Source organism: Chinchilla lanigera, unplaced genomic scaffold (assembly GCF_000276665.1).
Source record: "Chinchilla lanigera isolate Chin_1 unplaced genomic scaffold, ChiLan1.0 scaffold00003, whole genome shotgun sequence".
NCBI lineage: Eukaryota > Metazoa > Chordata > Mammalia > Rodentia > Chinchillidae > Chinchilla > Chinchilla lanigera.
In genome coordinates this window covers 47,753,527-47,781,416 of record NW_004955404.1, presented here as the reverse complement: position 1 = coordinate 47,781,416, position 27,890 = coordinate 47,753,527, and positions in this window count along the sequence as shown.

Here is a 27,890-nt window from a genome sequence, read left to right as displayed (position 1 = left end):
CATGAATTGTGATTTAAGAAACAAGTTTCTGCTGTTGCTGAGTGCCATCCTTGAAAATACAGGCTAATAAAAACAGGAATACGGCCACCTTCCCCGAATCGTGGAACAAATTTAGTTCACGGGGCAGGGTACCACCGTATATATACAGAACTACGTTTAAAAAGTGGCAAGAAGCAGGGGATAATTGAGATCAAAGCAACACTGTGTATTCTGAGGGAGATTAATGGTGATGTGTCTTATACAATTGAACATGTGCTGTATTTTTCTGTCATGCCTCGGATTTCAATAAACATTGCTTTGTAATAACAAACTGTGAATGATGTTATATAACGGATTACAATGTTGGAAAGAACATTATTCTCTGAATTTCCGAGTGTATTTATGAGTTAAAACATCTCATATGCTTATAGCATGTAAGAGCTATAAGGTGATCCTTGCAGAAACCTGAAAAATATGAGCTGCACTAGAGCAAGTAAGGATCTGCTATATTCTGCATAACACTTAATGGATTAGATGATATTCCATTTCGTTCATTTTCCTACAATGTGTACACAAATCATTTGAAATAGTAATAGATTTATTTTATTCTGTTAGCTATATTTGAATTTTAATTTGTTTATTAATTGTATCCTCTATCTATATATTAGTAATTTTTTTTCTAGGAATATGAAAAAACATTGAGAGAAAGAAAGCTTCCAAGAAGGACAGAAGGGGGCTTGGAAAGTGGGGTACCCATATTAGTACTTTAATGATAGTATCAACACACACTTTTGCTGGTTATAGTTGACATTTCATCATAGAACAGTTTTATATTCATAGAGTTTTTTCAAAGATAGTATAGATAATTTTTATATATTCCATATAGTTTCCCTCACTTTAACATCTCACACTGGTTTGTTTCTTATAATTAATTTAAAACTGAAAAATTTCTATCGGTGAAAGATCAAACATAATTTAGATCCTTAAATTTTCCTTTTTCTTTCCCCAAGAGCTCATTCAGGATTACTATACCATATTTATATATATATAATTCCTGTCTTATGAAAGTACTCTTTCTCTGGCTTTCCTTGCTTTTAGTGACTTTCACAGTTTTGACAATTATTTTTTAGTTCTTTTATAAAATGACCTTCAATTTGTATTTATCTGATACTTTCACATGACTAGATTTGGATAACAGGTTTTTGATATGACAACCATAGAGAAAAGTTATGACATTCATTAACTCATTGAGGAGTAAAAACTTTCAGTAGTTCTTATAAGTCTTTCTGTAAGCCTTAGTCACCATAGGAATTGTCAGGTTTCCTACTTCTCAGTAATTTTCTGTTTTTCTTCTTTTTTATCCTTTCCTCTTTGGTGGAAAATCAATATGCACTATCATACCTTAGAAATGAAGAGCTGTGCTCCATTTTTTAATTGTAGTGTATCTGTATAATTTTTTTTCCAAATTTTTCTGTATGGGAGATTTTTTTCATCAGTTATTCAATAATTCATTTATAGCATTGCAAACTTATGGACTTTGTATTCTATTTTGGATTATAAAATGGTTACCTGATTTTCTTGCTCAAATTCCTTGTACTGGACATTGAAGTCTGTGTTTGGCACGTGTGTTCCTTTCACGTGTCTGCACCATTGTCCATGTTTCTGCTTTACTTTACAGACTTTCTTCCTTTCTAGCACGGCGAGATACTCCATGCTCATTCGGTACTCACTCTCACAGTAGTAGAACTATCAGTTTTATGCTTTATCCTGTATGTTTGATTAGAAAATTTTACTAAAAAGTAAAAACAATAAAATAAGGAAATAGCATTAAAGTATTTAAAAAAGGCAAATTTGATTGCAAAGCACACCCAAGGCTACTAGATACTGTTGCTTCAAGTCATCTCAGGGGAGACGCCAATGAGATACATGCATGTTTAGTCTATGTAACAATCTGAGTCACTATTAAAGCTACACATGAATGCATATGGATGCTCTTTAACCTTTTACCACATAGGTACATATAGCCTCTTCCCCTTAGATTCATTGAACTACCAGTGAAAACTTGATTCTGACACATTCCACTCATTCATTTAATATCTAAGTCTCCATGAATCTTATTGGTAGAGCTTACATTTCATATATGCATTACTTTCTCCTTCAGTTTTATGTAGCTAATCAGTTTTAAGACATTTAAAATAAATGGACTTTTAAATGATACATGAACATAAAAGTTTTTAATATCTATGTATTACCATGTGCTGTTTCAGAACTAGTGGATGTTGTGTAATTTTTCACTCAGATTAAATATATTTATTTCTTCTTTGGGAATTCACTTAGGTTAGTTTTTTATTCTGCCACTCCTTCAATCAAGTTATTTCATACCTCTTAACACATTTAGTTTCTTTTCATTTTCAGAGCCTTCTGGCATACTACATGCTATTTTTATGAATGTTAATACCTTAAATTTACTGAACATACTGTAGTGTTTGTCAGTGCCTTATATTCACTATTGCAGTGTTATAAAGAATAATGTCACCACCCTAAAAATACTTCTATGTTTCACCTATTCAGTCTGTCCACCTGGACCAAATGCTGAACAGCCACTGATCTGTTTACAGTAGCTAAACTTTGCTATTTTCCAGAATGCCATGTAATTGTAGTCACATAGTCTGTAGATCTTTCAGACTTTTTTCATATAATGATATAAACTCAGTCACACATTGGTTTTTGTACCTGAGAAACAACTTCCTTTTTATAGCTGAGTGATACTGCGCTGTATGGAAGCATCACATCTGTTTAATCATGTACCTTTCACAAGATATCTCAGTTGTTGCAGGTCTGGTAGAGTCCAAAGAACTCTGAACATTCATGTGCAGGATTCTGTGTGAACGTGTTTTCATATCTAACTAAGTGAATAATTACTAGACTATGTAAGAAGACAATATTTACTTTTGAAAACACAACAAAAACAACAACAACGACAAACCTTTGGAAATGTCCTACAAACTAGCTATCCAATTTCATACCCATTGCAAAATGCATGAGAGTTCTCCTTGTTTAGGGTCCATATTAGAATTTGGTGATTGGCATTCTTTCTGGGGTAAGAGGAAGTTTTAGCATTGTTTTAATTTCCATTTATCTAATGGCCGGAAATTTTGACACTTTTGTTAAATACTTGTTGGCCATCTACATTTCTTCCTCTAAGAAATGTCTATTCATTTCATTTGCCCATTTCTTATTGGGTCTTTTGTTTTAGATGGTCTAATTTTTGAGTACTTTATACATTCTAAATATTAGTCCTCTGTCTGAGGAATAACTGGCAAAATATTTTCCTGTTCTGTAGGTTTTCTTGTCACTATACTGACCAGTTCTTTAGCTGTACAGAAACTTTGTAATATGATGTAACCACACTTGTTGATTCTTCCTCTTATTCTTGAAACTGAAGACATCACACTATACCAGCCCCATGCATATCAATGTTTATAGCAGCACAATTCATAATTAAGTCCTAAAAGCACCCGTATACACATCAACAGATGAGTGGATAACGAAATGGAATTGTAATGGAATCCTATTCAGGTATAAAGGACAAATTTGAAATATTTGCAGGAAAATGAATGCACCTAGAAAATATCATGTTGACTGAAATAAATCAAACTTAAATAAGTCATAGCTACATTATCATATAGTGGCTATCATTTGAGTAAGGGAAAGAACAAATAAAGAGTACAGCAAAGGAGACAATGGGCAGAACTCTTGCAAATAGGCAGAGATCCAAGAGTATGGGTGAGAGGACAGAGGACAGTGTGGTGCAATAATAATAGTAGAGATATGTCATACATACAACTTAATAACCTCAGTGAATGTAGACAGTGTATGATATAAATATGAATTCAGATGAATAATAACAAGAATAACAAAAATGGGGAAAAGGATTTGGGGGAAGAGGGAGGGATGTGGGAGGGGAGGAAAAGGGAAAGAGGATTAAATAAAAAAGAACTAAGATGTTTTATGTGCAATTACCCACTCCCCAAGATGACTGTAAACTTCATATGCTGCAAACATATACTAATAAAGGAAGAAAAGAGAAGAGATGAGAAGAGAAGAAATTGTTATCGTGAGATCTTTGGATTTTGGCCATATTACTAGTTATGTTGTACCCCCACATAAATGTTTTAATTTCAAATTCATTAATGAAAAATTATATTTCACATATTTTCCTGTGCTTTTTAACCATAAAATTTTCTTGCTAAGGTGTCAGTTCAGATCTTCTCATTTTTATAAACCATTTCATTAGCTTTCTTAATATTGTATTTTTTGGTATATCTTGGATAGAAGTCCATGTATGTCAGATATCTATTTTGCAAATTTTTCTCACTCCGTTGTTTTTCACTTTATTATCTTAATATGGTGTCTTTCAAATAACATAATTTTGGAATTTAAAATAAACTATAATTGTTTTCTTTCGTGGCTTATATTGTTTTTACTAATGTAAATGCAACCACAAACTAAAGATCATGTTCATTTTTTCTATGCTTCTTCCTTAGAAATGATTTGTACGTGTTTGTTTCAGTTCTAAGCTTATTTGGAATGAACTTCGGGGTAAAGCATGAGGCCTACATTTAGATGACTTTTATACCACGCAGGTCTGTAACTTTTTCACTATAATTTCTTGAATACTGTTCTTTCTCTATTAACTTGCTTTTGATCTTTCATCAAAAATCAGTTATATTGATTATGTTTATTTTATTCATTTTATAAATGTATCTTTCTACCAGTGTAAGGGCATAATGATTAATATAATCCTAAATTAAATCTTTAAATAGGTAGGGTGTGTTCTCCAATACATTTCAAATATATGTCTTCAGAAATATATTGACTATCTCAGTGTGATGCTGAATTGAATCATGTGAAACAAAATCCTTATCATTTTTTAGAACTGAGAAGGAATATGTTGATCTCACCAATAAATATAAAGTTATCTATAAGTGTTTTGGAAGATATTCTTTATTAAGTAGATATCTCCATATATACCTAATTTGTTATCTTTCATACCAGAAATGCAAGTTATATTTCATTAAATATTTTTCCACCAAAATGTATAACATTACATGAGTTTTTTCTTTGAGTTATTGTATTATAGTAATTGATTTCCAAAAGTTGAACCAGTTTCACATATATGCAATGAACATTGTTTGTGCTACAAAATTATTATATACTTTGTAAGAGTTTATTTGTTACTATTTTGTTGAGAGTTTTTGATTTTACAACCAAGAGAGAGACAGAGAGAGAGAGAGAGAGAGAGAGAGAGAGAGAGAGAGAGAGAGAGAGAAAGAAGAAGAGGAAGAGAGATTATATCTAGTTTTCCTTTGTGTAATGACTATTTGGTTTTGCTAATTAGAGACAAATGATTGAGAATTTTTGGTGACTAGTTTTGAATACAGTTGGCCCTGTGATCCACCTAGACACACGCAAGGATGTGCTCATGTGCATGATGCACAAGCCAAGCAAACCGACATTAAGCTTAGCCACTACAGTAGCTGATGGTATAACACACAGGGATTTTTCTATACCATAGGAAAGAGGATACTCTGCAATGAAAATGAAATTATTTCCAAAATGCACTTTATTCTGAATATTTATCCTCCACCTCTCATGTTTTAAAAGACAATATAAGATATACAAGATGTGTTCTCCTAAGAAATAAAGATGAGTAGTTATAAAACATCCATATGCATGTGGCTGATATAGTTTAATTAAGAGTTGCTATCATCTCATTTACTTGACTTTCATATGACACAGAAGAAATAAGAGACCTAAGAACTACTGAAATATAGAATGAATATATGTAAATCTAAATACTGCACTAGAATAGGTACCTTTTTAATAATAGAGAGTCTGATCTCAATTGAAATTGCTTTCACTCTATACCAGTAAGACTAAAACCGGAACATTAGAACACTTACAGCAGTGATTGCAAACATTTTAGAGACAAAGTAGGCAAAATGCAACTCTAAATCCACTTATAGCAAAGTGGCAACACTGAAAATTAAATCTGAATACTAAAGTTTTAGTTTAGATAAAACAACTCATACCTTAAAAGAAAAGCACAGTAAGCAGAGCTTTCAGTGACACAAGCTGCATGCCAGGGCACTTGTACCATAGGTTCACCACCACGGATTTTTATTTTAGGAATATGTATAAACATATGTCTGTGAGTTTCTGGCATACTTTTAGTTGAAGATATATGTATATAGTGATGACATATATTTATAGAAGTATATATACATATGAATATATAGGCAGACATATCTATAAATTATTTTGCAATATTTCCAATTATTTAACAAATTAGAAAACTTATGGAAGATGTACAATAAGCCACTATTTCATCAAATTCTTTAAGATAATTTTTCAAAAGCACCATACTTGGAAAAAATATGGTTGTCTTAAAATAAACAACAAATATACCTGGATTTTATTTAAATGCATTTTAATTTAAAAAAATATAGATGTGTCAAATACACAATAAAATAAAATTTTAAGTTAGAGCAATGCTATACATTACAGTAAATCCTAATTACTTTTCCTAACTAATAGTCCTCCTGAGGAGTAGAGAATAATTGCTATTCAGAAATACCTTACAAAATTTGGGTCCATAGTCATTTGTTATGTGCAAACAGCTTCTAGTGTTTTTTGTAAAATTCTCCTGCTCTGGAGGAATATGAAATGGAAAGTAGACTGAAAAATATTTTCCAGACAAATGGCTATAGACCAAATGGTTATGACAGAAAATTTTTGTGTCATTTGACTTAGTATTGTACAGAGATCTATAGAACATACTCTTTTTTTTTTTTTTTTTTTTTTTTTGGTTTTTCTCCGGTACCGGGAACTGAACTCACGACCTTGCACTTGCCAGGCAGGCGCTTTTGCCGCTGAGCTAAATCCCCAGCCCCTATAGAACATACTCTTATATGGTAGCTAGAAACTCTGTTTTGATATAAGAAGTATCTATGTATTTACAAAGCTACTAACAGATTAAGAAGAAAGTGAGTTTGAAAAACAAATTATACCAAGTTAGTATTTAAAATATTTGTAATAACGGGCATTCAGTGGTAGAGTGCTTGCCTACCATGTATGAGGTCTGGGTTCATTCCCTAAAACCATGAATAAATAATACTGGTAAAGTTAGGGTTGAAAACCAATGTTGATGCCACTTAAATATTTTAATTATAAGATTATATATATATATCATGAAGATAAAATATTACTATCATCTGAATGATTCCTATTCAACCCTATAAATAGTTTTACAAAAGTTTGATCATATACATTTATTGTTTGACTTATTTAAAATATCTTCACTATCTGAAACTAACTTTCTCAAACTTACATGGTCACAATAATATATATCCAGTCTCTTCTAAGGGGTACTGCAGAGTTCAGTCTCAGCACACGTCCAGTCCTTGGTTTCTCAGCTGGCCCTCCCAGAAAGGGTATCAGTCAGTGGCAGACATCATGACTGTTGTTTAATGTGACCATCTGTCCACTTAGAAATTGAATCTGATGAAAAGTTATTTCACACAGGCTGGCACACAGCTGCCAGATGGCAAAAATTTGTGATAACTGTGACCCATCTCAAATTTAAACAATAGGACTAATAACAAAACTTGATACATTGACATTTATATATTTTATTTAAGATTGAAACATAACAATTATAAGCTTCTAATTAAAGTCAATGGTTGAGTTTTCTATTCTGGTTAAATAGTTGGGCATGTGGACCAAATCATGACTTTCTGTCTTCTCCAAATATGTGAGGAACTGTATTTCCGCAGTTATAATATTGCAACGAGTAGCGAATTCTTGATTTCTGATATATATGTAGATAGATAGAGAGATAAATAAATAGATAGATGATAGATGATAGATAGATAGATTGTTAGATAGATAGATAGATAGATAGATAGATAGATAGGAAGAATTCTGCAGGAGTTCATTGTTAATTAAAAGGGTGAAGTGATAGAATTCTGTGAAGGAACTGTGTTCCTGCAGTTACTAAACTGCAATGAGTTACAACTTTTTGATTTCTGATATCTGGGTAGGTAGGTAGGTACCTAGAAAGAGAGCAATAGATACAGATTCATATATATTCATATATACAACATTTGAGTGATCTTTCTATGACATATTTTAATAAATTTGCTTTCTTTTGTGTTTAACTATAGAACACTAGATTATGTGACATTATTTTAGAAATAACAGATTTTTATATTTTATTAGCTTGTGTAAGAATAAAAGAAATGATATATAACAAACTCAAAAAAAGAAAAAAGCTGGGACAGCTATTATTTTTCATATTGTACAGTAGAGAAAATGAAGACTTGGAGAAGTTACTGAACTTGGCCTAAAATATTAGTTTATTAAAAGAAATTCTATAGCAGGGACATTAACTCAGTTTGCACTTTCTGAGAAACTGCCCTGTTTCTCAGTAGAAAAAAGAACAGTATTGATGATAAACTGGCTTGTGCTATATCTGAAGATAAGTTCTTCCTACAAAGAGGATGGACATGAGGATGAGTTGTGGTGACCGGTTCTAACTGGGAGCTGTATTTAACATGATTTAATTTATTGTTTTAAACTTTCCCAATTATAGAAACTCTATTATCAATATCTACAATATCTGTATATCTGTGTTGAGGCGTTTGTGTTATGTCAAATCTATAGCAATCTTGGTCTCCTCTGCACTTCTCCTAACTGTTGTAAAGCTGTTACTCAAGAAAAAAAATCAATTCAGTAAGCCCATGTTATGGAAGGATACAAACTTAACATTTCCTCGTTAATGGATTTCCTTCCATTCTCTCATGAGCACGAAGTATAACTACATCTTGTTTGTACTGCATTGCAAACACAGTTTTCTATTGTGAATAAGACCTTTCTCTCTGTGATGTAAAATGTCTTCTATTCTAATATAGTCTAACATATATATATGATATATATATAATTATAGAATATATTCTCAAATATATAATTATTAGAATATATTCTAAAATATATAGTTATATAATATATGATATAATATTATATATATGTATATAATATAAGTTAAGATTCATTTCATCCCTGTAACTAACACTGAACCTCAATCATCTACTTATTACCTGGGTAACCTCAGCAAGAAAGTGTTCTTTCAATATTATCCAAAATGATATCATTGTCCATTTGAAGGTAAGATGCTTTGTGCAAATGAAGTGGGGCCACATAGTATTTTCTTGGTCTCACATTTTTATATCTGTTACTGGAATGACAGTTTTAATCCTTCTAATCTCACTTTCTGGTGACAAAGCTATAACGATACTGGCAGCTATCAAATTCTCAAATTAGATGTTTCTCCAAATGTGTCACCTGAATCACAAGCCGCTCTATTTTTGCTAATGAAGTATATGTTGCTTCTAATCATTACACTAGGATGTCTTATTTTTCTCTTCATAGCCAACTCATTCTCAGAGAGTCTCACCATGAGCATTAGCTTAGCTTACCTCACAAATTTACTGAGTTGTTACAGAGTTACTGTTACTGAGTTGTTACAGAAAGAAAAAAACCGTATTTTCCAAACTCAGAAAACATTGTTTCTGCTTATGGAAGGTATGCTTCCAGACGCTTTGATAAATAACCTGGTATGATTGAGGCATACATAAGTAAGCAACAGTTCAAACAAGATGCATTTATCCAAGAGTTTCAAGAACAAATAAAGCTTGAAATTATTCATTAAGAACAAGTCATAATTCAGAGCCAAAAATATTTCCAGGGATGCTAAACAGGAAACAGGCATAATTAAAAGCATAGAGGTGTGACATAGTATGTCCTTTGCCAGGATAAGCATGAGTTACATGATAGGGATAGGTAAATGTAAGGGATAGTAGGAGATTTTTAAAACAAGTTTAAAGGATATCTTGTTTACATATTAAACCGTGAAATGTTCTCTAAAGAATGGGAAACTGAAATATCATTAGCAGAACAAATAAAAAGCTTTCTGACTTTAAATTTTCTGACTGTAAGTGCAAATAATACATTCAAAGAAAGAAAAACAAATTGTAAAAATGTTTGCATTTTAAGCCAGTACAATAGCTATGAAATCAATATAGGGTTTCCTCTTATAATCACTAAGCATATCATTTGATCTACCTGTAACATTCCTATGTACATTCCCAAAATAATTAAAGCACGCATGTGAGTGATACATGCACACATACACATCTTGAAAGTGGTTAAATTCACAATAGCTAATCCATGGAGACAGTCTAGATGCTTGCCGACATCTGAATGGATAAAGTATGCAGTGTACACATACACAGTGAAATATTATCCAGTCATAAATCCAAATGAAATTGCATCATATGCAGGAAAACAGATAGAAAAAGAGCACTTCACATTAAGTGAAATAAACCAGACACGGAAAGTTAAACTCCTCACCTTTCTTGTATATGAGAAACCTAATAATTAAAAGATCTATTAAAAGAAAAAATGAAGCAATGACAGGAATTATAGAGGTAGACTACTGGAGGTGGGAAAACATCGAAAGGGAGAGAGGAAGAAGAGGAGGGGGGAATAATAGGAGAGAGAAAGGTCAGGATGCGCAAATGCACCACTGTACCAAAGTGATCCTCACCATTCTGTGTTATCAACAAGCAATAACAATAATAAATGGAATCTTTTTAACCTAGTTCTTGGATGAGGCCATTGTTAAAAGCATAAAGAGAAAAGAATTACATTTTAAAACTTTCAGGACATCATGGAACTTGTTAGTTTGAGTATGTCTGTCATTACTACTCGTGAGAAAAAAAACAAAAACTTTTCTTTGCATTGCTTAGGATTGAATCCAGAACATTTCCACAGAGCTACATTCCCAGATGTTTATTTATTTATTTATACATTTATTTATTTATTTCTAATTTTTATGTTTATTGTTAGTTTTTAAATTTTGAGAAAGCATCTCACTAAATTCTCCAAGCTTGGCTCAAACATGCAATCCTCCTGCCTCATCCTTCCAGAATGCTGCAATTACAACCATGGGCCACATGCTCAGAAATCTTATTTCATAACCTCACATGAATAATCTTTAATCTTCTACCATTTTACTATTTTATTTTTTTTTAACTTTAATATTTTCTATATCTCTTATGTAACACTGAATCTGTAAATACTTTGAAGTATCTGTTGCATTTTTAAAATTGTTATTATTTGCAGTGCAGAAAGACTTTATTAATCATGATTTTGAATTCATTTATTACTCAGTATTTATGATTCACAATTTCACAATTTTCACTGGTTTTTAAAATTAACCTATGAGTACTGTTAATACAATGCATTATGGAAAGCATTGCTATGTGTTTAAGAGCTTTTTGCAGATCGTATACTTTTTATTCATTTTCTAAATCCTGTTCACCTCTTCCTTGGCTTAGCAGGCTAACTGCTGCCTAGAACTTCTAATACAATTTTGAATGTAAGAGAGAAATATAATAATCTTTGTCCATTTTTATACTGAGGAGACTTCTCAGTCCTTCGCCATTGAGGATGAGCATGCACTGATTTATCGATCTCACATTCTTAAGTCTAGTGGACTGAGCAACTTTGTTGAAGACAACAGTATGTAATGTGGCAACCACTGTTAATTCCTATCATTTTTTTCTGAGATCATGTATCATTTTTGTTTTGATTTTGTCTTCATTATTGTTGTTTTGCTAATTTTTTTTATCTTTAAAAGTAAAAGAAGACTAACAGTGGAAGTAGGAAGAATATGTTCAAATGGGAAGGGGAACGGGAAGTAGGAGCGGGGAAAGGAGGAAGAGAAAAGGGAAAGAAACAGAAGGGATGTTGAGGGAGAGGAAAGAATTAAGATGTCCTATGGGCAGGTACAAATCCCTCATGACGAGTGCGATCAATAGGTATGACAAATATGTACTAATAGAAATAAAGTTTAAAAAGACTGATGTGTGTTGTTGCTTAATAAGTATCCTATAATTCAGTTTTGGGTCACTGTGTTTAATAACAGTGTTCAATTCTTCTGTAGGTTTCGTAATTCTTTTGACCTTCTCTGTGAACTATTGAGAGATGATCTTTCAATCTGCCCTATTGTAAACTTGCTTGTTTTTATTGTTGTTGTTGTTCTGGAAATCAAACTCAGGACACTGCATTTGCTGGCAGGTGCTTGTGCCATTGAGCTATATCCCCGGCCCTATTGTGTATTTTTGATTTGTGGCTATTATTTGACTGACAGGTGACTTTTATTTTTTCTCCTAATTTTCTTTCTGTGCATTTTTTTGATAAGTATATATTTTGTGTTCTTCTTTAGTAGCAGTGAAATTTTTAAAAATGTTTTTCTTTGCTCTCTCTGTTTTACCCTCCCTCTCTCCCTTTCCTTCCTTCTGTACCTCTCCTCATCTTCTTCCTTCTTCTCCTTCCTCTTCCTCACTCCCTCTCCCCTCCCTGTCCTTTTAAGCCTAAATCCATAGTTGCGCAACCTCACTCACACTAAGCACATACTTTGCTATGCAGCTTCACCGTCAACTGCAGGAATTACCTTTAAATTTTTATTTGTTTATGTTGTATTTATTTATTTTTTATTATTTTGAAAAGAACAAAAACAAAGACAACAACAAAACAACACAAAAACTTTAAAAACAATAAACCGGGTGTGGAAGCACACACCTGTAATCCTAGCACTTGGGAGGTTGAGATAAGAGGATCATTGTGAGTTCGAGGCCAGCCTGGGCTACAAAGTAAGTTGAAAGCCAGCCTGAACTGCATAGTGAGACCCTGTCTCAAAAAGAAAAAAAAAAAAATACAAAATTTCAGAACAAGATGATAGGAAATCAACAATGGTTGTTGTATACAACTAGAGACCATACTCTTAAGTGAAATAAATCAGACCTGCATGTGTAAACACTGCATTGTCTCCCTAGTACAAGAGTAAATAAAACTGAAAAGTATAACAGATATTTGTTTATCTTTAGCATGCTTCAGTTGTAAATTCATTCCAACTTCATGTTCAAACACCAAAAAGTTTAACAACTGAACATATGTTTTCCAAAAGAAATAATGGAAAACCAAGAATTGGTTCTGAGGCGCTAAAATTGCATTTAGAAATTCATTTTCAGGACTTTAACAAATGTTTCCAATGATTTCTTTCTTTGATACTGTTTTAATTCTCACAGATTTCCTCTGACCTTTGCTGGTGGCATCACTTTCTTTGGACCCTTAATTGTTTTATGTTATGCAAGTAAAGTGCGCACGCACACACACACACACAAAAGCACATGATGTGTGTTTTAACACATTAATACCAGCACTACATATTGTCTGGTGAGATTCGTGCTAAGGCCAATGCGACACTCCTTTCTGTCCCCAGTAAGATGCAGCACATGACTCCCTCTGGTCCCATACAGGTTTGTTCAAGCTGGATGTTTTGGATCACTTATGGATCAAAGCTATGAACAACAAGAAGATTGCTTTAAACTTTGCTGTTTGAGTAGTGGATAGTTGGAGTTTGGAGCTATGAGACACCCAAGGTATCACTGCATTTGTATCTATTGAGTTCAAGTCTATTTGTCATATTATTCCTGTTTTTTATATTCAGACATTGTCTTTTTTGTGTGTATGTGTGTAGTACTGAGGGTGGAAGCCCAGGGCATGGGCACACTGGAAAGCCCTCCTGTCCCTCAGCTGATGCCGTGCTCTGGTATCTGCATTCTTTATCCGGGCATTTAGATTATTTATATTTAATGCTATTATTATAGTTCAGTTCTTATTTGCTGTTTATGTTTAATACATTCCATCTTTCTTTTGTATCCTTTTCCCTGATCATGCTATTTTCTTCATTATTATCTATGATTACTTTTTATCTCTTTTTTGGAATATTTTGATTAATTATTTTCCTATATGAGTAATTTCTTTAACATGTATTATGTACATCTTTAACTTTTCACAACTTCGCTTTAGAGAATAGTTAGTTGCTATATTATATATGATGAAAAATATCTTACTGTAGAACTTTTCTATTTTTCTCCACTCAGGTTTCCAAATATTATTGTTGTACATTTTACTTTAAAAAAAAATAAAAATCCACCTAGCTGTTACGTTTAATTGTCAATATTTTGTTAAATAGAATTTAATTATATGAAAAAAAACTATAAACGTCTATGTTTAAAGTCATCATTTCTGGCACTCTTTCTCTCCTAGTAGGTAATCATATTTTCTTTCACAGGTAGCAATTTCTTTGCATCTAGAATATTTATTTTAACAACCTTTTAAGGTGCATCGATTCATTACTGGGCTGTCGGATCTCAGTGTTCTCAGTCAGGAACAGAAGCTGTGGCAAATTAATTAATGGTCAGTGTAAGTGGGAACGCTTAGCTGATCTGAGTCAGCATGATTCTGGGAATGGAAGATTCAGCTGAGGGTTGCTGCCAAAGTAATGCAAAGGGAGGAAGGGAAGGGCAGATTACACACTGCTGATTTTCCGTGGAAGGACTTGCTCTGAAATCCCAGAGGTCTCTACTTCGTTCACCTACCGGGCTGCCAGAGACTCCAAACAACGTCTGACTTCGTGCCCGTGTCCTATCCTCAGAAGAGCAGAGCCTGCAGAGCTTCAGCTGCTGTTCCCTTCCAAAGATCCCTGGTCTTTGCCTTTATCTGGGCATCGTCTCTGCCTCTTGGCAAAGACTCTCCAGACTTGAGCCCCAGCCCCTGGGCTCCCCGACACAGAACCCTACTCTCCCATCGCAGATTCCTCAGCCTTCAGCTGCGGACTCGTAGGGGATATTGCCATGGGATCCTTGCCCCTGGCTGGATTTTTCTGATCTCCAATGTTCGGACAGATGCATTGTGTTCTTTTGCATTTGACTTTTCAGTGAATACTATAAAGTAATCCTATAAATTACGTGTCCTGTGTAAAAGCCATTCCCTTGCAAACCCTGACTGCAACAGAAGCCAAAATGAAAGTAACAATCAAATATAAATTCACTTCCTTCAAAAAGTGGCAGAAAAGAAAATGGTTGGCTTTCAATTTCCCATGTGTACATTTCCAGGCAAGAAGTATCTTGTATGTTGGACCTGGTAGTTAGGGAAGAACAAGAAAGACAGAGATGCAATGCGAAAGGTAAAGCGCTGAGTAGACAGAGAACTAAGTGTTTTATCCAAGAATCTCCCTATAAGAACATCTGGGGAAGGTCCCTAGCCTTCCCCTTCCCCCTAACATCTAGGCCGCTGGCCTAGGAATGCAACTATGCTACCTGCGAATGGCTGCACTAGGGGCTTTGGGTGCTAGACTGCATCTGGCCTCCAGAAGCTGCAAGGCACAGACCATATATCAAGTCTCACGAGTCCAGGGCACTTTTCTACAAAATCTGCCAAACAAAGCTTCATAATTGCCTTTGTCAAACCTGAAAGGTTACACATGGCATCCGGGGGAAGCACTAGATCCTTTATTCATAATACTGTCTCCATGAGTCTGAAAAATGTCTTTAACTTTCATTTTTTGGACATAATAGTTTAAGATCAGTAAATTTTTGACACATTTGTCTCATATTTTCCATCTTTCCAAGAAAGATATTGTCATATTTACCTTTAATCCTCTGTATATTATAGATATTTTTCTTTAGATATTTTAAAAAATCGTTAGTACATGTTTGCTGTACATGATTATATTCACTGGAGAAATCACATTTTAATTCTAGTTCTACTCCTCTCCCCACCCTCCATCTCTAAATCCCTTTCCATTTGCAAAAGATCTGTCTCCCTGTTTCCTATGAGCTTCTTTTAAGCCTTGGGGTTCTCATATAAGAGAAGGCATAGGACAGTGAAGCTTGTGTATTTATTTCACATCACATAACCTCAAGGGGCATCTCTTTTCCTAAGAAGAATACAAATCTATCCTCCTTGCATTTCAATATGTTTATTTTTATGGCTTCCATGACCCTTACTTTTTAATGTATAGAATACTGTTATAACAATTGCTTGACTTCTTGCTGTTAAATCCAATATATGTGTTAGTTCTAGGTCAGTCTAGCTTGATTATTTTTTTCTCTACATGGGTCATATTTTTTCTAATTCTAAAAATACTTCTTTGTATTGGGTAGAAGATACTGTCAAATTTATCTTGGTCAGTACTGGTAATTATTCTATTCAAATATAATCCTATACATTTTTAGATTGATAATTTATTTAGAAATAGTGTGATTCCTTCAAATTTCTTTTATAATTTGTGTAAAGGCACCATAATTGTGCTTCACCTATGGTGGGATTTCTTAGCTTCAATTACAGGCATATAGTACTATAGAAATCTGTATTGTTTATGAATGATTAGTACATGAAGAAGATTTAGTGCCCTAGCTTGCTCTCAGATGGCTAACAATCTAAAACATCACCAGAAATTGCCACATGTTACTTAGCCCCTGGTGAAGAACAGTTCTTCCCTAGTTCGTCAGTACACTACCGAGATAAATTACCACATAAATTTTTTAATCCTTGCTGTGTTGGAATACTTGATGGACACCTACTATGCAATTCCAGAGTTCTCTCTCTCTGCCCTTCTTTCTCTCCCTGGTACCATTACACGCTCTCAGAGCTCCCTAGCTCGTGCCTCCATCTCCTCAGCTCAGGGACCATGAAGCTGCTGCTGTCCTTCATCTTCTTCAGAAGCAACCCGGACTGATTGTTTTCTGTACTTAGCTGAGAAAAAAGCAGCGCTGTCAGCATTTTCCTTTCTCTCTCAGTGATCACTCCCTTTTACTTGATATCTTGTGTTCCATATTTGTCTTCATTTTATTCTGGTTTTACCTAAAAAAGAAAAAGTGAATCTCTTCTCTTAAAAAGAAATGGAAATTAAACCTGATTTAAGTGTGCAAATGAAAAAAATCTGAATGATTGTCTCAAGAATGGAATAAATAAAATAATAAATAATAGTCCCCTGAATTTATGCCCTATGTGTACTGCACTCAGACAGGATTGAAAGTACTGGAACTCTTCATTACGTCATTATCTCAGTGAAAAATGAGCTGACATCAATAAATACTGAGATTTATTTTATTTTTTTTTTTTGGTTTTGGTTTTTCTCCGGTACCGGGAACCGAACTCAGGACCTTGCGGTTGCCAGGCAGGCGCTTTGCCACTGAGCTAAATCCCCAGCCCCAATACTGAGATTTAATATGCAACTTTATATTGTGTTCACCAGGTGCTTCTGTCTACAAGAAAGAGGAGCTAGTATACTCATCGACTATCGTGGTTCCAAACATAATGACAGCTGGAAGCCTGTCTTAGAATGTAACGTAAATAATCAACATTGGTACTTTTATGAAAACAAGACATTCAAATAGTTTATTTATGATACCAGTAATATAGCAGATAGGATTGGAGAAGCTTTTCTGTCATTTAGAAGATGACTAGATAGCTCATATTGAACATAAACCTGAGTTATTTTTCTCTTACAGAGAGACATTTCCAAATTTGCTGACATCTTTACTGATAATAACTCACTGTCAGGAGATGCTGCCTAACAGTCATTTTTTTACTAACAAACAATACGTACCTTTAAGCTAAAAAAAATTCAATAAAGTGTTGAGCTGCATTCAAAACAAGAACTTTTTTGTGGACAAAGAATGTTGAAGATGTGTGTTTTTAAAACTTCTTATTTTCTAAAACATTTTTTAAAAATTCTATTGGTGTGCCTATGTTTTCTTTTTTAACTTCTATCATCCAACTATTAAAATGAATTGTACTGAAATTAGACTTTCACTCATCATATCATAAATAGTTATATTCAAACTTTTAGAAATACAAATTTATTATAATATGTTGTTCAAAAATATGAATTTGTATGATTACAATAAGTGTAAAATATTAATCACACAATAGGCTCCTCATTGTCATTTTAATTAGTATTTATGAGTGCACCCTGCACTACATAAGCAGCATGATTATGGCAATGTGAACAATGTGTTAATATATTCACGTGTGATATTGTTTTTCAGAGTATGCATTCATTTCTTTTGCCTCTAAAAGTGGAAGGTCAAAACAATGGAGATATTTTTCTATGAGAAGTATTTCTATTTAGTCTATGTCAGAGGAAAAACTTTTGTCTTAGAAACTAAAAGTCTCTGTTTTTTTCATAACTATCACAAATACAATTGTCTTTTTTGAATCATCTTAAATTTTCAGAAATACTATTTCACTTAAAATAAGATTTTAAAGTTTCCACTCACAAAGAGTTAAGGTACATATATTTTAAACTTCTGACTTTTTTTTTTTTTTGATACTGGAAATAGAACTCAGAACCTTGTGCTTGCGTCACTGAGCTATTTCTCCGACTATGATATTTTTGCATGACTATTTGTGTTTATTCAATTTACAGTTTTACAAAAGATATTTTATTTAAGTGAAAGGGAGGGATCCAGTGCTAATGCTGCATAAGATCTAGTACCTGTGCTATCTGAAATGTAAAATCATGGACTTTAAAATTTACCTTCAATGAGAAATGATTTTTCAGTAGTAAATTTTACACTTAGTGGTATTTAAATACTTCTCATTTGACTTTTAATATATTTAGTCATACCACTTTCTCTTTCTGTATAAATATTTGGCTCAGACTTTGAGATTAGAAGCAATTGGTTTAAGAATGGCTAGTTTATTATGAGATCTGTAAATACTACTATAATCAATGATCTATCAAATGTATAAATAATAAGAGAAAAATCATTTTTCTCTGGTGAGAGAGTAATAATACTTTGCTAAATCTCAGTTCATTATTATATGAAATCAGATATACGTGGGTCAAAATGTGAACTTAAAATACAAATTCATTTAATGAGTGCTACAAAAACAAACCAAAAATCATCACACATAGTACTCACACTATATTTTACTTATACTTGCATAAAATCTTGAATACAGGTAAAATTTTAAATTTTCTTTAAAACTTAGTCATATATGGTCCAGCTGCAGCTACCCTACATGCCAAGGTAGCAAACAGAAATAAAAATATTTTTCTTTATTTTGATGGGCATATTCTGATGTAAATGTGCGTTTACAACATAGTAACAAGAATATTGAGAACCATTTCATATTTCCTTAACAAATTAATAAAATTACTGAATGAAATATCATGAGACTTTCATAACTTTAATGACTTTAAGGACTGTAGTGATTTGGTCTTACTTGTATCTTTTTTTCATTTTTGGTTTTTTTTTTTTTTTTTTTTTTTTTTTTCTCCAGTACCAGGAATTGAACTCATGACCTTGCGCTTGCTAGGCAGGCGCTGTGCTGCTGAGCTAAATCCCCAGCCCCACTTGTATCTTTTGAAACAAACCAGCATGATTGTGATTGGTTTATGGAAATACAGTTATCATTATTCTGAAAATAGATTTACATCACTGTTAAGAAACTCCATTTCTATATATCTATAAAATTCTAACTTTCTTCATAGATGAGAGAAAAAAGTATAATTCATAAGAGGCCTGTGTTGAAAGACAGCACTCTTAAAAGTAATGACATATTGTTGCTCAGATTACCAGATGTAAGACTGCAAGGTTGATCAAACCATTAAAGATAATAAAAAATAAAAACAAAAAAATTAGAAACGATACAGAGTTTCACCAGACAAGATGGTAGGAATTCACCAATGGTTGCTATATTGCATATTGTTGTCTTCAAATTTGTTGTTGAGATTACCAGATATAAACATGAAAAGTGGTCAAAAAGAAAAAGAATAAAAACATTAGGCATTAACTATTACTTTCAATGCAATATGTAATATAACAGCCACTGTTAATTCTTATCATTTTGTTCTGAAACCCTATATCATTTTATTGTTTTCACTTTGCTTTGTTTTTATCTGTTGTTAATATTTTGTTATTGGTCTTTTTTTATTTCTGTCTTTGAAATAAAAAAAAAGTAATGACAAATGATACCTGGTTGTTAACCATAAGGTTTGATTCCTTTTAGTAGTGGTGGTATATCTATCCACAAAGACGAATCTGAAGAATGATGAAGCCAACATATTTTATTTCTCTTCTAATAGGGAAAACAGTTAGAGAGCTGGTATAATTCTTGAGATAAGATCTTAAGTAGTAGAAAGCAACATTAAATACTACATATTGAACTAAAACATGTAGTTTGTATCAATAAAGTTATAAACTTTTTTCATTTCTACTTCATTTTTTTTCTTATACTTTTGTTTCAAACTGTTAATCTAGAACAACTTGCTTTTGGAAATATTTTCAGAATTAAAAATATTACAGGAAAACATGACAATGTTGCTGACTTTTGTTCTATAGTGATTTTTTTTCACAGTACTTGAGTTAGTTTCTCAAGAAATATGTTGTTATCATTTTATAAGAAAACGCTTAGAATCCAAATTTGATTTTCTCTTTCATTTTCATCTTTTTGTTTATGTTTACTCTCTTGATGCTAAAGCGCAAAATGTTTTCTCATATAATGAGTATTTAAAATATAGCTTCCCAGGATTTTATCATTGGAAAAAAGTATGTATACAGGCATCTAAAAGTTTATTTTCATGATATTCATATTAAATAGAATATTGTGAGAGTAGTCAAATTTGTCTCCTACATTTTTGCATATTTTATAATGTTTCAAAAAGTTTTCATCTAAATGACTCAATCCGAGGGCTGGAGATATAGCGCAGTGGCATAAGCACTTGCCTGGCAAGCCTGAGGTCATGACTTCAATTCCAGGAACCAAAAAACAACAAAACCTTTAAAGAGTGTATACAATAACCAATCCTTCATAGTTTTGCTTTCTATCTTCCTAATTACCACTGTTAACTGTGGTCCAAGTTATTAAATTGGAAATTCCAAAAATGAATAATTCATAATTTTTATTTCTGTTGCAAGTGGTGTGATGAAATCTGTGTCACTGTCCTGCTCTGTCTTGTCAGACACGACTCACCCTCTGGCCCAGGGACCCAGGCTATGTGCGCTGCCTGCCTGTTGTCACCTAGCAGCCTTCTCAGTTCTCCTGTCACTTTTCTCCCTGTCCCAGTCCTTGTGTTCAAGTAACATCCACTTTGTTCTAGAACTGGAGTACTTTATTAAAAATTTTATCACAGAATATTGTTATAGTTGTTTCATTTTATTGTTAGTTGTCTTTTTTAATGTCTTACTGTACCTAATTTATAAATTCAGCTTTATCATCACATATAGGGAAATATAGCACATATAGGGAAAAAACATCATTGTACATGTCAGTTCTGCCCATGGTTTCAGGTATGGACCTGAGGTTTTGGCAGGTCTTTGCCTTGGTTAAGGAAGGATTACTATATATAACTTTAATACAGGAAAACCTTCCTCCATATCTCTATAATAATTGTCCAATAAATGTGATATTCTGACCAGATCAAAACACATAAGGAGAATAAATAGAATGAAGACAGGTGTACACTCTAAGGAGATAAGCCAGAATGTTGGTTTGATGAAGAGGACTACTACACCTCAAAGTTGGATAGTAGAATACCTGTCTGTAGGAGAAGACATTAAAGGGATATATTGCTTTTAAAATCCAAAAAACTCTTAGTGGATCTCATTATGTATTTCATTATTATTATTAGCATTATAAACTAGCAATTTTAAATGATATCTCTCTTTTGTAAATTACTGCAAAGAAAAGCCTCGAGAATATTCCACGTTTTGTGTCTTTTTTTAGTATCATTCACATGTCCAGTTGACTCTGTGATATAGAACCCAAAGATGAAAAATTATGCAACCTTCTTAAGCTGCTGATGCTTACATGTTTTTATCAAGGACAGACATCATTACCTCTCCATTTCCATAGTCATTTCTAGTCCATTAAATCTCATGTCTTCTGCTTTTCCAAAAAAATCTAGGAACAAAGGGGAAAATTTAGAACATCACTGTATCTATGTCATTTATACAAACTATAAAAACTATCACTTAGCTACGTAGTATCTATTCCTTTGCAAAATGTTAATGCTATCTCGCAGACAGATGATAACATAGAAAGTAAACAAAGAAGAAAATAGTCATTTGATTTAATTCATTAATAATTTAATCTATACGAAATTTGTCAAAAATTTGCTATTTAGTTATTTGAAGAAATGGCTTATATAAAGATTTTGTGACACTAATCGCTCATTTCCTGGGGAAAATTTCATTTAATTATCCATTCCCTTTCATAGGATAAATTAAAAGTACACGTTAGTTTTTAAATTAAGAGGTATATTTCACAATTGCTAACTTGTATATTTTAAGTAGTCTCTAATAATAGGTACATAAGGTAATGGATATGTTCATTAACTTGATTTAATTATTTTGCAATGTAGTCATATAAGTACTGGACATCACCTTAAACTACATAAACATATGTAATTATTATTTGTTAATTTTAAACTTTGAATGATGGTTCTTCTCTCCAAACTTGCCAGGTTTTTTTTCAATTCTTATGAGCACATGCATGTCTAAAGATCTCTAATTTCTATGTCTCCATTTCCTCCTCTTATAATTGGCACGCTAGTGCTCAGTGGGGGACCCAGCCTTCTGGGTGACACAGTTCTTTCTACTGAGTGGTTAAACCCTTACTGCTGATAACCAGTTTTCCAAGCAAGATCCCCATTCTTCTGCCCTTGTATCTAAACTTCAATAATTTGCATAGGAATACTCCAAGTTGTTTTATCCTAAGGCACCTTATAATTTCTGCCCTATAGTCTCTTGAGCTTTTGAAATCTGTGCAAAGAAAAATGTTTTTCTATTTCTCTCTGAACCTCTGCTGGAAAATAATTCAACAGATTTCTAACTAAAGATGCTACTATTTTTTAAATCCTGTGCTCTTAGGGACCCAGAGAGAACCTGTCTGTTCTCTAATGCAAGGTTTGTTCAAAACTTTGCCTTTTGGAGCTTATAAATTTTATTTCTGCTTTCAACACTGGCCATGCAAGCCTTTCTGTGGTCCATCCTCTACCGAGCATTGAAATATAACTCTATTGTTTCTTTTTCCTTCTTTTTTCTCTTTCATTTTCTTCTTTTCATTTTGAAATTCTAGCAGAGAATTTAACTGTTTTAAGTCTGGCTGTATTGTCTCCCTTCTCTATTTTCCCATCATATTTCATGTTTCCCCCTGCATATCCTATTGTTTTTTTTCCAGAAGCAAATATTTAATGTCTGCTGCTCTTGCTGAAAGCTTAGATTTCCCAAAGAAAGAGGGGAAGCATTTTTCTTTCATTTCCTATCATTTAGCCTTACTTTAGTGCAGCATTAGCTAATCCAAAATGGACACTGCCACTCTGCTGACAGGATACGCTTTAATGGTGCTCTGTCGCTGCCAATATGCACTTTTTTGTGTTCAACAGTACATTATTTCTTATCCTCTAAATTTTCCTAGTTTAATTAACTTAATTTATTTATATTACACCCCTTTGTCATCTGCCTGTTACCTTTATGGCTTTGAATGATGATGTAATTCATCTGTAGTCATGGGTAGACCAAAACATCATGAAATATAAATTATTAAAAGGTGATAACAGAGCTTCATATTTACAAGGCAGGTTGCTTTCTCCTACCTACACTAGCATTGGAGCTTTATGATTAATGCTGTGTCAATTCTCTTCCCACATTTCTTTGCTTAATATTTTTTGAAATGTCTCCCTGTCTTCAAGTTGCAGTTTCATGAAAGCATTCTGTAGGAAGCAAGGAAAATCTGATTTTCCTTGTTTCCCATCCATTCTAATTTAGATATTTTTGACTTATTTCGTTATCCAATTTAATTTATTGGACTTGTAGTACTATTTTAAATAGAAGTGGCTAAGAATAGCCATCACTTTTTGTTTCTGATGTGAGAGAAATTTTTTCTTCATCTTTTCACTATTGAGTGTGATCTTAGCTGTGCACTTGTCAGATAAATCCTTTATTATGAGAAGTATGTTTCTTCTACTCTATATTATTGAATGTTTTTATTAAGAGGGATATTTAATGTTTAAAACACTTTCTCTAAATCTATGGAAGAGATTTTTTTAATTATTAATGTGGCAAATAACACATTGATTTGCATATGCTGAAATAGTCTTGTATCCCTGGGATAAATCTCATTTAATCACGATGCATGATTCTTTTGGGGAGATGTTGATTGCGTTTTCTAGATTTTTTTTCAATTATTTTGTTTTTTGGAAAAAGAGAAGAAAATTTCATAAGAAGATGTTAGGAGAATGATAATTGCATATTATTTCTTTAAAGTAGTTACTCAGATTACAAGATATGGGCATGAAAATTCTCCAATTGATATTAGTGCAAACCTTCCTTTTCTGTGAACTACAAAAGCTAACTTGCATTTTCTCTCTCCTTTCCCTTCCTTCCTTTCCCCTTTCCTCCATCCCACTTTCTTTTCCTTTCTAACAATTTCTTCCTGTTTCACAGTATGTATTGCACATTTTAGGCCTTATTTCCTCTTACACTTTCTCACATCAGGGAGACAATATGATGTTTACACTTGTGAGTCCGATTTATTTCACTTATGAGTATGGTCTCAAGTTGCATCCATTTACCTATAAAAGTCTCCAGTTTATCCTGCTATAAGGCTGAGTGGTGCTCCATTGTATAAAATACCACATCGTTTTTGTCCATTTCTTAGTTGATGGGCATCTGGTTTGTTTCCAGGATTTAGCTATGACAAATTATGCTGCCATAAACATTTGTGCACATATATCACTGTGGTATGATGTTTTGAATTCTTGTGGGAAGATACTCAGAAAGACAGTAGCTAGGTTGAATGGAACCTAGATTTTTCTAGACTTTTGCTAAAAATTTTTCATGTAAATTTTTGGGGATATTAGCTTGAAGTTTTCTTCTCTTATAGTCACTTATCTGACTTTGGGAAAAAAATGGGCAGATGAGATAGGGATAGGGATAGGGATAGGGATAGTTAGGGGTAGGGGTAAGGGTATGGGTACAGGTAGGGGTAGGGATAGAAATATGGATAAGGGGAAGAGAGAGAGAGAGAGAGAGAGAAAGAGAGAGAGAAATAGAAATAGAAATAAAATTAAAAATAAATAGAAATAGAGATAAATTTCCACTTTCTGTTCATGCCATTCACTTTTGTAGCTGAACTTGTCCAGACCACTTTATAAATGTTCAACAGCTGACTATAGTTTCACTCATTGGCAATATTTATTTTGTGCAGATGTTGCTTTTGGTTCCTTCAAATTAAGCCTATTTTTGCTCACGATGAAGTTAAAATATTTCATTTTCTTCATTTGCAATTGAATTAAAATTTAGATCATTATCTTAATTTTAGTGTTGTCTTAGTTGAATCTTATGGTTATCTTAGTCTTTTTTAGACATTAAGAAATATATGAAAAATATGACAGGTGTTTGAGTTAATCATGTTTTTCAATGTACGGCACAATATCATCTTTTATCCGGTTAATAGTTCCTGCTTATTTAAAGGTTCATTCATTTGATATTGAGCTCACCTCTAATATTTGCAGGCATCCCTTTATATATTTTGAATAAATTGCTTTTTTATTTAAGTGTATTCTTACAAGATTGTATTTTTATTTGCTTGTTAATAGTATTGTGATATACCTTATTTTGACTTCTGGTTTGTTTTCACTATATTCAATGTTTTAATGATAAACACTAAATTCCTATATGTATTTAATGAATCATTACTATATCACTGTCCAAAAGAGTTGCAGTATCTACACATCTACCTGCAGTGTCAAAGCATTTTATGCCTCCATATTTCTATTTACCTTAACATTTATCTAAATGTCTGAATTTTTACCATTCTACTAGGGTTAAGGTTATTCCATTGTTGCTTCAATTTGCATTGCCTAATTCTAAATAATGTGGCAATTGTATAATCCTCCACACCCATTTCTTGCTTTTTCATGCATTTTGATCAATTTTTCAAATGGGTTGATCCATTTTTCCTGCTTTTTACAGGAATCCACTCGTTACACTGAACAAGAACTGCTTTTTGTTCCAAACCTTGTTTTTTTCTTGGTGTACCAGTCTACTTCTCATGGAGGCAGAATTAATTTAAAATGCAATGTTTGTGGAACAAATGTGATTACATCAGTCACCAGTAAAGAGCAAGCAGAGGATTCCATGTCTAGCAGACATCAGTGAACTGCTCTTCAACTCCCACTCACCTCCTAATTGCCTTTTACTTTTGCAACTGAACTGAATGCAAGCCATTTCAGTTTTTATGTGAAATTATAAAGTATAACTTAATTCAGCATTGTGAACTTGAGGCGGAAAGGCAAATGAAGTGAATTAGGTAAGTGCCTTTAAACAATTCAAAAGCAAAAACCAAAAGAAAAATAATTAGTAAATTTTTATGGAATCATTTTTATTCATTTATTAAATTAATACCTGAATCTCAAAAGGATCCATAATGTACAGGGCTCGGAGAAAACTTTTTTTAAAATGTTGACTCTTTTATATTGTTCTTTGGAAAATGCCAGCCACTACACTGTTATTTAAATATGCTCACCTCCTTTTCAAGCTCGTTCTTGCTTTAATTACAGCATAGCATTGTTTCCTCACACTTCACTGCTCATAGTTCTTTCTAGTCCTCTCTTTGGCTGCTCCTCATCTATTCCTTCATACTACGGTGCACTGATGTCTGCTAGACATGGCATCCTCTGCTTGCTCTTTACTGGTGACTGATGTAATCACATTTGTTCCACATACACTGCATTTGAAATTAATTCTGCCACAGTGAGTAGTAGACTGGTACACCGGGATAAAGACAAGATTTGGAAGGCACACACTAACAAGAACAAAAGAGAAAGATATAGTCACAAAAATTAGAAAGTTTCACCAATAGTTGTAAATGAAAGCTGGGATCCACGAATGTTATTAATTATTCACAAACATTGATTTGTCTGTACAAACATCTTTTTACAAGTCTCAACCTGTAAGATTTATAAGCAGAACAGTTCAGAAATTCAACTCTGTTCCTGATATTACTTCCTGAAGAGCATATATTATGTGTATTGCTTAGGGAGAAAATCTTTTGTACTTTCTAAATACTGATAGCAACAAATACAGATGTGAGAAAAAATAGCCTTGTTAATAGATAACTTTAAAACAAAAAATGTTACAGCAATTACCCATAACTCTGTTGTTTTTTATGTTTAGGTATGGGAATAGGTAGAAAAATTATTTTAAGCATATTTTACTCTCTGAAAAGAATAATTTGTGTTAATGATCAGACTGCTTTATTTCTGAAGTGAGTCAATGAGAAATGCATTCATTCCAAAGGATCAGTAATGTTACCTATGGAAACAGGGTTCCAAGGCTGGCAAGAATCCATCCTTCTCGCTAACATTTGGTGATACACTGAATCCACACTATCCAAAAGTTTCATGCAAGATCCACCATCTAGGGGCTGGAGGTTTAACTCAGAGGCACAGCACCTGCCCAGCAAGAGAAAGGTTGTGAGATGGATCCCTGCTAATGGAAAAAAAAAAAAAAAAAAAGATCCACCATCTAATATGCTTAGAAGTTGTGCTGATTTAGCATTCATTCACCTATACTATTTGTCTACTTTTATATTTTATTCACATGCAGAGCTCTGGCCTCACCTTCTACATGTTTGCTCACTTCTAGAGCCAGAAACACGATAAAACAACCTTATTTTGGAAATGTTTGCTCTCATAAAAGTTAGTATACAAGCTAAATTATTGACAAAAATATCACCAGAAATATTAAACCAAGTAACTTATGTGTGTACCAAGGATAATATGAACCTATATATGTTGTGAAAATTACTGTCACTAAATATTAAATAGTGGGGCTGGGGATTTAGCTCAGCGGCAAAAGTGCCTGCCTGGCAAGCGCAAGGTCGTGAGTTCGGTTCCTGGTACCAGAGAAAAACCAAAAAAA